Source organism: Drosophila simulans, chromosome 2L (assembly GCF_016746395.2).
Source record: "Drosophila simulans strain w501 chromosome 2L, Prin_Dsim_3.1, whole genome shotgun sequence".
Taxonomy (NCBI): Eukaryota; Metazoa; Arthropoda; class Insecta; order Diptera; family Drosophilidae; genus Drosophila; species Drosophila simulans.
In genome coordinates this window covers 4,160,448-4,174,536 of record NC_052520.2, presented here as the reverse complement: position 1 = coordinate 4,174,536, position 14,089 = coordinate 4,160,448, and the positions used below count along the sequence as shown (strand labels likewise).

Sequence of the window (14,089 nt, the reverse complement as noted above, 5' to 3'; positions counted from 1 at the left end):
TACCGCCTAAATTTGGAGGTTTTTCTTTGTTTTACCAATTATTTTTAAAATATCCATTAGATCTGTTACCAATTTTATTATTTCAATTGAAAATCATTGTAGTATTTAAGATTAGTGGAAAAAATTTTGAAAAAATGTCAGAAAATAGAGAAACGATGGGGCAAACACGAAATGTGCTTTTGGTGCTATTATTGTTACCGCAACTGTACATGTGTGTATATACATATATATGTATGTATGTGGCTATAGCTCATGAAGGCGGAGGAATCGGAAGAGACATCTCGTATTAGCGAGGTAATTGAACTGCGAGTTACACAAGTAACGGTGATGCTGCATGATGGAGAAGGGGGGAGTGCCAAATTGAGAGCAGGTAATGAGCTGTCACAATTGCGGATAGTGACAAAAACGTGAAGCAAGGAGAATGAGAGATGCACAAATACCAGAGTGCGAAAGAACGGAAGATCAGCAAGTGAGGTAAAGAAACACGGGAAAGTTTCCAGGCTTTCGGCTTATCTCTCGGTTGATCTTCAATGTCTCATTAAAATTGCGCTTTCATTCAATGTGAATGCGTCATGAGATAAAGTGCAAATTGGGAGATTACTACAAGATCTATTCAGCAAGTAAATACATTCATATATGTATGTATGTATATAAGTGTAAATGTGTATGCATTACCTAATAACGGTATAAAGTGTAGCAACGGCTGTTGCTTTGCTTTTTTTTTTTGTTATTTTTTAAGTGTTGTGTTATTGAAGTGATACAATTTAATTAAATTTTAAAGGTGTGTAGTGATATAAAAGTGATAGAAGTATAATTTAAAGTGGCGTCTACTTATGTATGTATGTATGTATGTACATACGTAGCATTTTAAAAATCTCACCAAAAGGATTAAGAGGTATGTACACATATGGAAATATTATGTACTGTATCTATTATTTCCAATACATTTTAAGAACTTATTTACCATTTTAATACAATAAGCAATACACAAACCGAAATTGTTCCAATTTAATTGCAAATGATTTGTCGATAATGTGACGAAATTGCCTCAATTTGCTGTCAGTCGATGTCAAGTTGGAATGATTCGTACTCACCTGCTATTCACCTGTAATTTCCACTGGAAATTTATCAAAGTTTACTTTCATTTTCAACATAATAACGTTTGAATATCAAAAGGATGCGTTTTATGATGACAGGCTATGGAAAATATAATCACTTCTTAAATTAAACATATAGTATATTAAAAATATAACATATTTTAATGTGTCTTTCAAACCGAAATATTACGTAAAAATTAAAAACCTTCCAGATTCTGCTTTTTTCTTCTAACTTTTTTGTCTTTTGCGATTGCCAGCGACTGCAATATCCGTTTATTTAAATGAAGCCGATACACTATCAAATCTAATTGCTTTCACACTTGAACTGTGTTGGTAATTCCGGCCGCACACACACACACACACACACATATATGTATACGGACAGGTGCATCTGGTGGTGCCACATTTGCATAGCTCACAATTAGTTTTCTCATTATCGCAGATAATATTCGCCGCATTTGCGATAAGACCGAGGCCCCAACAACGGTGACCGCCCCCACATTAATATTATCGCAGTGCCTGTAATTGCCTGACTCCCTCACACTTTGATGGTTTCAATTACTGCAAAATCACCGAGCCGCGCCACCTTCGTCCTGGCTCCTTCGATCCTGCGCTCCTTGCCCACGGTGACCCACATGCAATCCGCAAATGCCTTTGTGTGCGGATTTTATGGCTCAGCTGATGTGGCCAACGATGCTAATTTACGCATTTAGTTAAGCGGCCTTAATGTGTGTTGCCCAAAGTCACAAGGGCTTAGTGTGATTTCTAGGTGGAATAACGGCGATTGATCAAGTCAGCCAAATATCACTCATACGCCACGTATACTGCCATATTATATGGATATCTAGAAGATTTCAAATTTCAAAGAATCCGATTTTTCCAATCCCAGCTTTTAGCTGTTCCGTTATTGATAAGCGAAAAAATGTTGATTAATTAAGCGAATTACGGGAGTCATGCAGTGCAATTAAAATGTCAGCGCAGCCACAGAGTGTCGGAGCGATATATATACATATATATAAATTCAATATGTACGCGGATGGTAGGCTCCTGGGCAAAATGTCCAGGATTGGGTTATGTAACGCTCCTTCTGGCCTTTTTTCCTCGCAGCTTGTCTCGCTTTTTTCCTTCACCCGCCCGTCGCGAGCTGCGAATCTCCGCTCAAATTGTAATTAATGATGCAAGACAGCCGGCAGTCCCTCCCCCATTCACACCCAGATCCCCCACAAAATCCAGCCCCCCAGCGACCACAGTCGGATCCAAACCGAAAATCTCTGCCTGGCCTTGTCATCCTGCCCCGCCCACCGTGTGGCATCCGCCTCCCTCTGTTGTGGGTTTTATTTTACCCTGTAAATAGGAGTTTCCATCCACTGTATGCATGATTGAAACAATGCCCATGTGCATGATTGAAGCATTACCAATTCTTAATTTTCTGAATGTCATATGATTTTGATGCTTTAAGATGTTGCTTTAAGTTAATAATATAATTCAAATTATAAGATTTTAGAGTATTTACAAAGTCGTTCATTTGCAATTTCCACGTTGGCTGTTTGTTTACTTAAATCATCGACGCGGCGCTCGTTTTAAACGCGTTTCTCCTGCTTTTCGTGTAAATAAATGAAAAGTTCGTTTAATTCTCGTCGATTCTTTATGCGTCGAACGAGGCGTTGGTGAAAGGGGGGAGGGGGGCGGAACGGGGGGCAGGGAGCTGGTATCGTTTACTTTGGAAATGAAAAATTATGATTACATCAACAATAATCGAAATGCGCTTGTAAGCTGCTGTCTTGCTGTCTCTTTCGCTGTCCCTGTGCCTGTCCTTTTCGGGCTCCACGTTCCCGTCTCCCGCTTTCCCTTGCAGTTCCGTTCTTGCTTTCCGCACTCCAGTGTTGCACTTGGAGAAATTCTAGTTGGTATTAAGCCACAAAATAAAGCAACTAAGGTATACAAAGTTTTTAATTCGGTTGCTGATCTATTTTCTTCACAAGGATACAATTTATAAATTAACTAATGCAATTACCAATAGTTTTCTCCCTGTGCATTGCTATCTCTTGGCTGGCTCCCTTACTCCGAATTTTTTATTATTTCTGTTCGCCGCTGCTTGGCATTTTCGTTGTGCTTTGGTCGTTTTGGCCATTTCTCTTCGTTCGCGTTGCTGACTTGCAACGCTTTCATGCGTAGCATTCGCATTCGAGTGGGGCAAGGATTTTTGGGGCTGCGAGTAATGTAAACGTTCAATATTTGTGTTCGAAGTAAAAAATCGAGACGTACCCCAGCTCTTTGCGTCCGTCCCCTTCTTCACCAGCACATTCAACGATGCCAGGCAGCGACGCGTTCAGCCAAAAAGTATGCAATGCAAAATCGAAAAATGCGCGAGGCAGCACCTCAGCTTACAGTTTTCAGCTTTCGGCTTCAGCATCAAGCCCCAGTCTGCATCCCTCTTATCTGCGAGGCTCCCACAACTCCCCCTGATTTCCCTGCCACATGGGGCACTGAAAAAAAAAAATGAGAGTGAATACTCGGCAAGTGAAAAATTAGAATTTTGAATGATGTTATAGGGTGTCTAAAAGTATGCAATTCTACGGAGTTTTAAGGTGTCTAAAAGTAAGCAATTCTTTAGTAATTTAAGCTGTCAAAAAGTATGCTACAAAATGTTTTAATTCTTACGATATAATACTGTTTACATGCTACCTAAGAAGTTCTCATGCTGTATAGATTTCTCTGCAACTTTTAAACAATTGCAACAAAGAGCATTTCTTTCTGTGATCGCTTTCTTCGCTACAGTCTGAGCCATGCTTATAAATCAGCGACGTCTGGGAGCGGCGACAACCGTTTGCACCCAGTCCCGACTTTTCGCCACCCATTTTGCCAGCATTATCCTCGACAATGCCCGGCCAGACACAAAACACAACAAATTTTGTTGCCTGCATTGCGGCGCCTCCGTGCGTCCCTAGCATCATACCCCTGCCACCGCCATCCATCTAGCCCCTTCTTATCCCCACTTTCGGGTTGGCTGCACTCGGCATTATGCTTTGCGTATTTGTCGCTTTATGAAGTCATCTTGGCGTAAAAGCAAATTTATGACCAACTTCACTTTATTTCTGTCAGTTTTTGGCCCAGCATAAAGATGGCCATCTTTTTGCCACTGTCTCCTTCGCTATCTTGTCGTCCTGCTTCTTCATATCTGGTTTATAAACTCCCGAAAATTGTGCATTAGCATTAGCTGCTGGGGGAATGTGTCAAATGGCGTGTATATTCCCAAAGAAATATGTATATCCCTATAAAAGAAAGGGGTTGGCAGTCTGCTGGCTTTTTAAAGCATTGATATATTAAGTTATGTGCTTATAAATTCGTTTTAAACCAGGAACATAAATAAAATGTATAGTCAAGTTGTTTAAGATCACAACAATTGGCACCCTTTAAATTCTTTCCAGCTTCTGTTGTAATTGCCCATTTTAAGGGCTGCAGAGCCATCTGCATCTTCATTGTTTACCATCTCGCTGCACAAAGTCCGATAAGGCTATATCTTTCCGCATATATATATATGTATTTACAAACTCGCACAAAGGAAGTCTGATATCCTACTTAAGCGGGCAGCGAGGCATTTGCATTTATGTTGGCATTCGGCGCAATTGTCGAGCCAATTATGGGGCCACAATTACGCCGTATAAGCACATAAAAACCGGATACGCTGGATATGCCGCTTTATGCCGGAGTCGCCGACCCAGGGGCCATAAAACTCTTAGCCCACAGGGTTTATCATTGAAGGTCCCGAGGGTCTGTGGACTCTCAGGGTTGACCTCGAAAATGACACCGAATTGTATGCAAACAGTAAATGAGAAGTCATGAAAATAGGAGCGTATATATTTGGCGAAAAAGTCAAGAGGATTTTTGACAGAAGCTGTGAGACGAGGAGGCGAGCGGCAAAAGCTGCAAGTCGGCCGAAAAAGTTATCAGCTTGTTAATTGCTTAACTTTTTCACTTCAACTTTTTTTATTCGTTTCCAGGAGCTGAAAACGAGTCCCGAAGATAAAACCGAAACTGATGGAAAGGTTGCAGGGGCTTCGGTGGAGTTAAAGACAGAGATGCAAATTTGGCTGCACTCGAAGAAATTAGATAAATATTTCGATTCTTACATTCTCAGATCTATAATATACTCAATGACACTTTAAAGATTTTGGCAAACAATTTAGGATATAGTCTGTCTTCTTTTTCCTTAGTGTACGATCTCCTTCTCTTTTGGTAGAGCAACCATTTTTATTTTTCTTGTCCTTTCACAAAAATTTAAATGACAAATGGCAGAGGGCGACTGCAACTTTGACCCTTCCCTGACCCTTTTTGACCGCCTTTTGGGGCTCTCACCCTGTGACATTTGCTTATCGGACGCTTACAATGTCATAACACAGCCTCCAGAGCAAAGAAGTTTTTCCCACAAAGAGAAAAATCTGAGAAATGGAAACTTTGCCCTCCTCTAATCTTGTGACAGGCCAAAAGCAGCTATACAACGAAGCTCCTGTAATTAGGGTAGAGTTGCGAGAAAAATGGTAGAAATGAAAAATCAATGCAGCAATCCCGGCCACTAAAACTCTCATTACTCATATGCCGTGAAGGTTAAACGGGAATATGGTTTTCCGACCATAAAAAAGGCATTAAAACCATTTAAAAGTTTCCCTAATCTGCCCAGGTAAAGGTGAACTTTCTGTATATATACGTTGGTATAGACAGTGGTTTATGACTTTTGGCCCATTTCGCTTTCTACGCTGTTTTATTGGCCCGTCCAAATTGATTAAAAGATCAATGATTATGTGCCCGTTTAATGGTTCGCTGAATTTAATTTAATTGTAGTTGAGATTTTCACGGGTCTTAAAGGAAAAGACTGGCTGCTTGTGGGTGTAAAAGGAAATTAAAAGAGCGAAATAACTTCCGGATTATAAAGGTCCTGCAGGACTTTTTACCAATTAATTATTAGCTATGTGTATCATATAGAAACCTTCAAGAGAAAATTAAATGCACCAGCGCTTGCATTTTCCATAAAAAGCTAAAGTCAGCAACTATTTTGATGACTTCATATGATGAATTACGCAGGCGAAGAGTAAAAGTTGGAGAAAGTATTATCGCAGCATTAGGAGATACCAGGCAACCCCTTTCAGAACTTGACTTCAGCTTGAAAATGCAGTTCTTTCGAAGAAAAACAAAGGCGATATAGATAAGGAAAAGCCAACACACACGAGTTCAGTGTGAACTGCAGACAATTGCGATAAATGTGGAAGGAGGGGGGAAAAGCGTGGAAAAGTGTTTGAAAAATCATTGAATACCCGCAACGTGATGCAGAAAGTTCGCATATTTTTCTTACTCGCACACGTTCGCCCATTTCCTGCTCACATATGCATGCATTTGGCGTGATAAATAAAATGTTTAAGCACACATTTTGAAGCCATTGTGTAGATTTGACTTTGAATGCTCTTCCCTAGTTTTATTTTGTGACCCCTTCTCAACCCCTTGTTGCCCCCTTACGTGACGCAACAGACAACGATGACGACAGCAACGACATCTTGATGCTGCCACTGCAACTTTAGTTGTTGCCGTCTGCAATTCCTTTTATCAAACTTGAAAAGCTGAATATTTCGAATGGGTGATACCTAAAAGGGAGAACACATATGTTGCAAGGTCTTATAAATCTAATTTTTAGTTAAATAGTTCTATAGTGGTTTTCTGTGCTAAAGAGTTAATAATAATTAGTAATTATTTTCTTGACTATGATATGAAGTCTGCCAAGTCCTATAATAAAATCAATATACAGGGCATTGGCACTCCAAAAACTTTGCCATCGTACGCACACACACACTTTACATATTCAGCGTTTCATCTACATTCTGTGTGCCATTTTCAATTGCAGTTTTTTGCAGCATTTGCTGCTTCTGACACGACACAGATACGCAGGACGACAAGGAAAAGGATGTCTGAGTGGCGAGATGCTGGAGGAGGAAACCGAGACCTTAACTACGAAAATTTCAAGAGTTTTCTTATGCAGCATTTGTGTTGTTGCGCTGGTAGTTATTTTTTTTGTTTTTTTTACTTTATTTTGTGTTGGCTCTTGGTGTTCTCTGGTTAGTAATGTCTCCTACACACGCTAATGAGCAAAATAATTAATGATGCTGCGACGTCGCCTGTGTGCCGCTTGTGGTAACATTTTCCATGCCATTTGGCAGAAAGTTTCACTTGGCCAACTTGAAGTAGTTCTAGTCGGAACGGAATCCATCACAGGCTTCTCTGGCGGCTGGCCTTAATAAGCAGTTAATTTCATAGTTTTCCCAAACAGTTTTTCTCGGCGGCAGAGGCAGCGGCAGCGGCAGCTTCCCTCGCATTAAAAGTTGGAAAAACAACATTGCCAGCATGTTGCCTGCTTCTGTGTGTCGGCTGAATTTTCCTCACAGCATCATTTTTTTTTTTCCTTTTCATTTTCATTTCATTATGCTGCCGCTTGGTCGGTAACTCTTCATTCGTTCAACTTAATTTACGTTTTATAACTTTTGCAATCATTACATGTTGCATTTACTTTCCCAACCCCTAACTAGTTGTTTTTCTCTGTTCAGTTCTGTTATTTATTCTTCGGGCATTTTTTTTTTGTTGCAAAGCCGGCTTCCATGTGTGCATAAACCATTTAGTAACAATTTTTGCTTTGGCAAAGTTTATTTTTTCCCGTACATGGTAATGTTGTGGGTGCAGGGAAAAGACTGGGAAATGATAAGCCAAATAGATACCGTCGGGGGAATATTAAATTCTCGAACTTGCGATCTGATCGAGGCTTCAGTTGCAAAAGTTTAATTAACTGGGTTTTTTGGGCTGCGTACATGCAACTTGGAATAAGTTACAACATTTTAATCATTCAATAAGGTTTCAGTTTAAGTTTATTTAGAAATTAACATAATATTAAACTGCTTATAAATATGACTTAATAAATCTAGTAGTATTAGGAGTTCGTTTAAACCTCATTTGCTGGGCATCAAATCCCAATGCCAAAGTTTTCTTTTTATTTCCGTTCGCTAATTAACCTATAATTCCGAACGTGTGAGAAGGAGACCGCCCACATGAAGTACTTTTATTGGCTTACAAATGGAGAAGAACAGAGTGGAAATAATTGTTTCCATCGCCCGACAATTGGCTAACAGAAACTGCAAGCGAGCTTGTATGGGGGAAAATCACATAGTTGGCTGCCTCTTATGGATTGACTCCTGTTTTTATTTCTTCGTACCAATCTATTTTTTGCCCGAGATTTTTCCGCTCTTATCCCGGCTGAGACTTCTTGCCGTAAGTGAACTTTTAGTAACTGCTACAAATCTGTGAGCTGGCAGCTAGTTAGCAAAGGCTTATCACACAGACGAGGATACGGACCCATACACAATCAGTCAGACAATCTTCCTGCTGCTTCCCGCATGTGTGAAATGACAGCCATACATCACAGGACACGGGTTGGAAGGACGAGTGTGGGGCCGTTGGAACAGGAGCAGACACTTCATAATGACACCGAACTTGCTGGATACCTGTGTTCCTTCCTGGGAAGTCCTTGAATTCACACCCGCACCCTCGTGCATCCCACATGGCTATGAATTACATTTACGTAAAGTAAGCTTTGCCAACGTAATCGCAACATGACAACAAGTAATGAGCTTTGACACGCCCACCGCCTCCCCACTGTTGCCGGGTGGAAAACCCCCTATCTGCTGTCCTATTCCGGGCATCCGACTTACGGACGATCTACTTAGCATTTCTTTTTACCCAAAACGAAAGCAGGTGAAGGTACAGCGAGAAAATCCGTGAGCTAATGTACTTGACCATCATTTTTAATCAGAATTTCCAATGGCAACATTCGAAAGATATGCGATGTTCAGGCGATGTGTTTTCTTAATAAGAAAGATAGATACTTTATTATCATTATCGAAACTTCGAATGTTTTCTTGCAGTGCAGCTTTGCCGTCGGTCCAAAGCTATTTCTCATTTTTTGACACCCACACAGGCTGCTCTATCTGGCTGCCTTGCACTTCCTTCCACGATTCCTTCCCACTGAAGGTGTCGGTTAAATCATAGCAAAAGTATCTGCAACTTGACTGAGGAAAAGCAGCGATTGCAGTTGGAGAAAAGCAGGGGATTGGGGATTGGGAGTGGAGACGGTGGCAGAGACCGAGTTGATAAGCATCTGTGCACTTCATTTTTGCACTTTTCCCAAGTCCTTGGAGCAATTTTATTACAAGCAACTTAAAACCCAACCCACCCACATTTCGAACGCCACATTTTGCTGTTGGGCAACTTTGTCGCCCATCCTGCTGAATTCCTTCGTATCCTTGCAACGGGCTTTCTTATTTATTTGCAATTGCAATGACAGCAGCGTCGCCATCGTCATCCGGCTCGTCCTGGTATTTATTCAAGTGTGAGCATCGCAGTCCTACAGCTCCTCCTGGTCCTGCAGCTCCTTCTGCTCCAGCCGCTGGATGCGATTTAAACTTCTTACACACACATTTTGAATGGGCCAGTTGCAAAGTGCCAAGTCCATTACCAAGACACTGTCCGTCCGTCCGTCCGTCCGCCTGTCCGTCCAAGACGAGCTGACGGACGGACAGCGAGGATAACACAGCCTGACACTGACTTAACCAGTCTTCAGTCTCAGTTTCCGTTCCTCGGGCCCTTTCCCAGGATCCTACTCCTTGTCAATCGGCATTAAAATCACAAAACAGCCGTGGAAAGAGGTGACAGGTGCACGGTAAGAAAATTGAGTATTGTTTCGGTCTTGTAAGAGTAAAGAGTAAAACCAACTTCAATCAATAGACAAGAGAAATTTGCCTATATAACGAGTATGAGTAATACCAAAATTTCATATGCAATGATGGCCATTTTTTATCTAAGTGCAAGGGGGTGAGAAATATATAGATGAACCACCTGCCGTCGTTCCGCTTTTCAAATCCTTTTCTCGCCGCACCGAACTTGATATGAAAGTCTTGAAGTGGCCAACGGCAGTCGAAAGAAAAATTGTTGCAGAATTGCAATAACTCACACCGGACGGAAATGCCGCAGAAAAAAATGAGTAACCCGGCAAGAGTACCCAAATGATAAATAGCAGCGACTGATAGGTCCCCTGCTTTTCCTGAAATCCGAAACTCTCAGACATTTCCCCGCTTTCCCAGGCCCGCCAACTCAGGTTGACTTTGTGGAACTGGTGGAAATACTCTTCACATGGCCGAAGATTTATGTTGCGCATCAATTGCCTTGAGAACTTCGTTTTGAGCTGGTAATGGGTGGGTAAGTGGGTGGGCAAGTGGGTGGGTAAGTGGTTACCGGCCTGGTGGGGCGGTAATGTCTATCTGCGCTTTTAATGCCAGCGTAATTTATGAAATGAAGTATGCATATATCTTGAATGACTTTGACTTCACAAGTGGCTTTGGCTTACGGGGATGTTTGACTTGCAAGTTGACAACTCTTTGATTCGCTTGTGGATGGGGGGAAAAACATTGTAACTGTCTCGTTGTAAAGCCTCTTCTTGCTTCGGATTGCGAAATTTAATTTCATAATTTCTACTTTATAGAATTTATGCAACATAATACCCTAAGACCCAATTAAAGCACCATAAAGTGTATTTCGATGGGTTCTGGCTTGTAATCTAGGTAGTGTAATGAATACTAAGATCTAAGATGACTGATAGGATGAATGTGCCACTTGGACGCTCCCCTCGTTTCTCTGGCAACTATTAGTTTTCCCCCGAAGTTTTCCGCTCACTCAAGGGTTAATCTCCCAATAAGCTGTTGGGAATCTCTGTCACTTAATCGCTCACCTTTCGCTTTTCACCTGTCGCCAGTCAGCAGTCACCAGTCGATGACTTGCTCTTGAGATTCAGTCAATGACTCAATCTTCAGTGCATCACTCACTCAATCATCGATTTGTCTGCTGCCTGGTGAATTTTCTTAAGCGAATTAAGATCATTTCCAACCAATTGATTTGCCCAAACTTAGTCGAGTTCGGAAAACGCCTGTGTGTGTGTTTTGGTAGCCCGGGAAAATGTGTGCTCCAATGTGTGCGTACCTTTTTAATTAACATAAAAATCTAATTTGCAGCACTTTGACTTTGATGGCACCGCCTGCCGGCTGCCGGCTCATTCAGTGGGAGTGTGATGAAAACAGCTTAACCTTATGGCCAACGATGTGTGCCGTTGTGTACTATAGCCCTCCCCCCATTCCTGCCACATCCGCATCAGCTCCTCCTCCTTCACTGTTTCTCTGTCAGCGGCAGCGCTTTTGACATTGGCTTAGACAAGGCCAAAAGCTTACCAAAACCAGGTAGCTACCTGCAGCTGGTCATGATGGCCAATGCTTCTGGCTGCGCCTGAACAGTAGCACATCCTCAAGCACTGAAAGAAAAGCGAGTAAACATAATATAGGTTTATAATACTTTATATTCATATATGTATGTAGTAAGGAACTAGCAGAGTTCTGACTTAAGTAAAGACTTTGACTTGGTATATCCCAAATCTCACAAGTCATACAAGTTGTAGATACGATTTTCGTCCAGTGCTATTTCCTCATCCATTGTCGTTGTAGGTGTCCTCGGCACATTAGCGACATTTACACGTCGCAGCAATTTCAAACAGCAGCCGACAAGGCTCATTCCCTAGACCCGGGATTCCTCCGCGTGGCCCCCACCTTAACCCCCATAGCACCGCTTTGATATAGCGAACACACACACACACAACCAGCATGCAGTCAGTCATAATCATTTTCATTGTCAACATTTTGCCGACACATGACAAACAGCAAACGAGAAAAAGTTGTTTTTATTTTGTGTGTCATCTTTTTAAGATTGCTCATTAGAAGCAATTAGCTGGGCTACAAAAAATAAAAAAAAAGACGGGAATGTGGATGGTAAAAGTTAGTGCTCATTTTCATTTAAATTGCGTATTTACAGGCATGCAAATTTGATTGCCACTTTCAACAATTTTCACACTTTTCATTTGGCCGAATTAAATTTGCAGCAGGTGGAAAAGGGTGAGGGAAGGTAAGGGAAGAGAGGGTTAACCAACAACGACAATGACCACTTGTCGTTGGCAAACATTTGCCAAAATGACCGCATTGACCAAATAGAGGCGCTGCCAAAGGAAATAAAAGTGCTGTATTTTAAATGAAGCGGAAAATCAGTTTGCATCATTATTCGTATGCTGGCTACTCAGTGAAAAGTATACGAGCGCTTTATAGTAGTAAATATAACTTATTACTCTTCAGATTTAACTTAAACTTTAATCGATTGTACTAGCTTGGTTTAGCATTCCAACTGATGGGCTAATTTTCTGGACAGGTGAGAGTTTTCGGTGGGTTAACCGCTTCTCACGCCGTTTGGCCGGCACAATGGTTTTATGTAAATTTAGTCATTTGCCACAACATTCACACACAAATAGCCAGTGGCCACGCCCACGGGACCAACGCTAGCTGGCAACTAGCATTTGCATTTTTATCTCATTAGCTTGTAATGGTTTCAGGTCCTCTAGGTTTTTCCATCTACATACATACATACCATACATATATTTTGGCCTGTTTTGGTTGTTTGTTCTGGAGCTGACAACCTTGCGCTTTCTACCATTTTTAGTGTGCCATTTCCGGCGGAAGGCCGCAAAATAACACACCCAGGCTCCATGCACCTGCCATAATTGTTGGGGGAATGCACTGGATGTGCTGCCATATCGTTTTGTATTTATTTAATGAAATTTCATGCGAAACATATGTTGCACGGCGCAGCCAAACAACAAGCAAATTCAAAGCAGCGAACAACAATCGTAATTCGTAGCACAATTTCCAGCTGAGTGCTGCACTTGACTTCTAATGACTTTATTGCGCATTTGTTTGCCGATTGCTGCTGCTCCTGTCGGTTTCTAGGCTTCAGCAATTGTTTATAATATATGCATACATATTTGCCCTATTCATCTGGCAATAAGCCGTGAAACTGATATAAATTTATGTCTAATTGGATAAATTACATTTAAATATATTTAATCAGCATGCAGCTTATTGGCATCGATTTCCACGTAACTTTTCTCATAAACAATAGCTAAAATTGCCACCCACGTCTTGCTGAACATTAAAGGTCATCTGGCAGTCATTATGTGTCTCACCTGTGCGCAGTTCTCGCATCGCATTGCTGCCTGAATATTTTAACATAATTGCCATGTAAGCGAAATGTACAACTTTTATTGTTGCTGTTGTGACGCGATGGCTTTAGCCCTTTTATATTTTTAGGCCAATTTATTTGGGCCGCCGCCAGTGGCATATGAATATGCGGCATTGTTTACGGGCTTAATTTGCATTTGTCTCCCATTGTACGGTGTCTGGGTTTTTGCCGAGTGCAATGGCCGCTTGGTCTATGATTATTACACCGATGTGCAGATAAACAAACATTTATTCATATTTATGTGTATTTCACTTGTAGTCATGTAAAAGTGCACTCAAAATATGGCATGTAAATATATCATAGCGATATATGCAACATAATTAGAAGAACTCGAAGCAAATCTTTCACAGTAATAATAATATGATTTATTTATATAAGCTTTGATTTCTATGGCACTGCATTTAATATATGTACCCTACCATTATTTTTTCGAGTGTGGCATTACTGTCGCTTTGGATTCACTTCAGATCGCGCTTTTTGTCGAACTGCGGCGGTTTACATTTTCAATTCGCATGCAATGACTTAATTGTTCATAATTTTGTTATCAGATTAACACAAATTCCGCTTAACGATAATGACTTCATGCAGTTTATGGCCAGTGCGTGCGAAGGATTCGCGGCCAGGACCTCGGCTTAACCATTATCAGCTGCACGACAGTCGCTTTGGCCGCCCGCTCGGCACCCACTTTCCTTTGAGGGCCATTGGATTTTATCGCAGGACAACGCTGATTAAATATCAACGTAATTTATTATTCAAATTAAGTTTATCGGCGAACAAAAGGCACCGCCGCTCGTTGG

General features: G+C 41.3%; 1 long non-coding RNA gene across 1 annotated transcript; it reads right to left on the bottom strand.

Moving 5' to 3' along the window:
* Positions 1–2,819: 2,819 nt before the first annotated feature.
* On the bottom strand, positions 2,820–11,186 carry LOC27208432. The gene is made up of 3 exons (XR_001600868.3): positions 10,912–11,186; positions 3,363–3,583; positions 2,820–3,306 (listed from the first exon to the last, which is right to left on the bottom strand). It is a non-coding gene; the product is annotated as an uncharacterized LOC27208432 (long non-coding RNA).
* Positions 11,187–14,089: the final 2,903 nt, after the last annotated feature.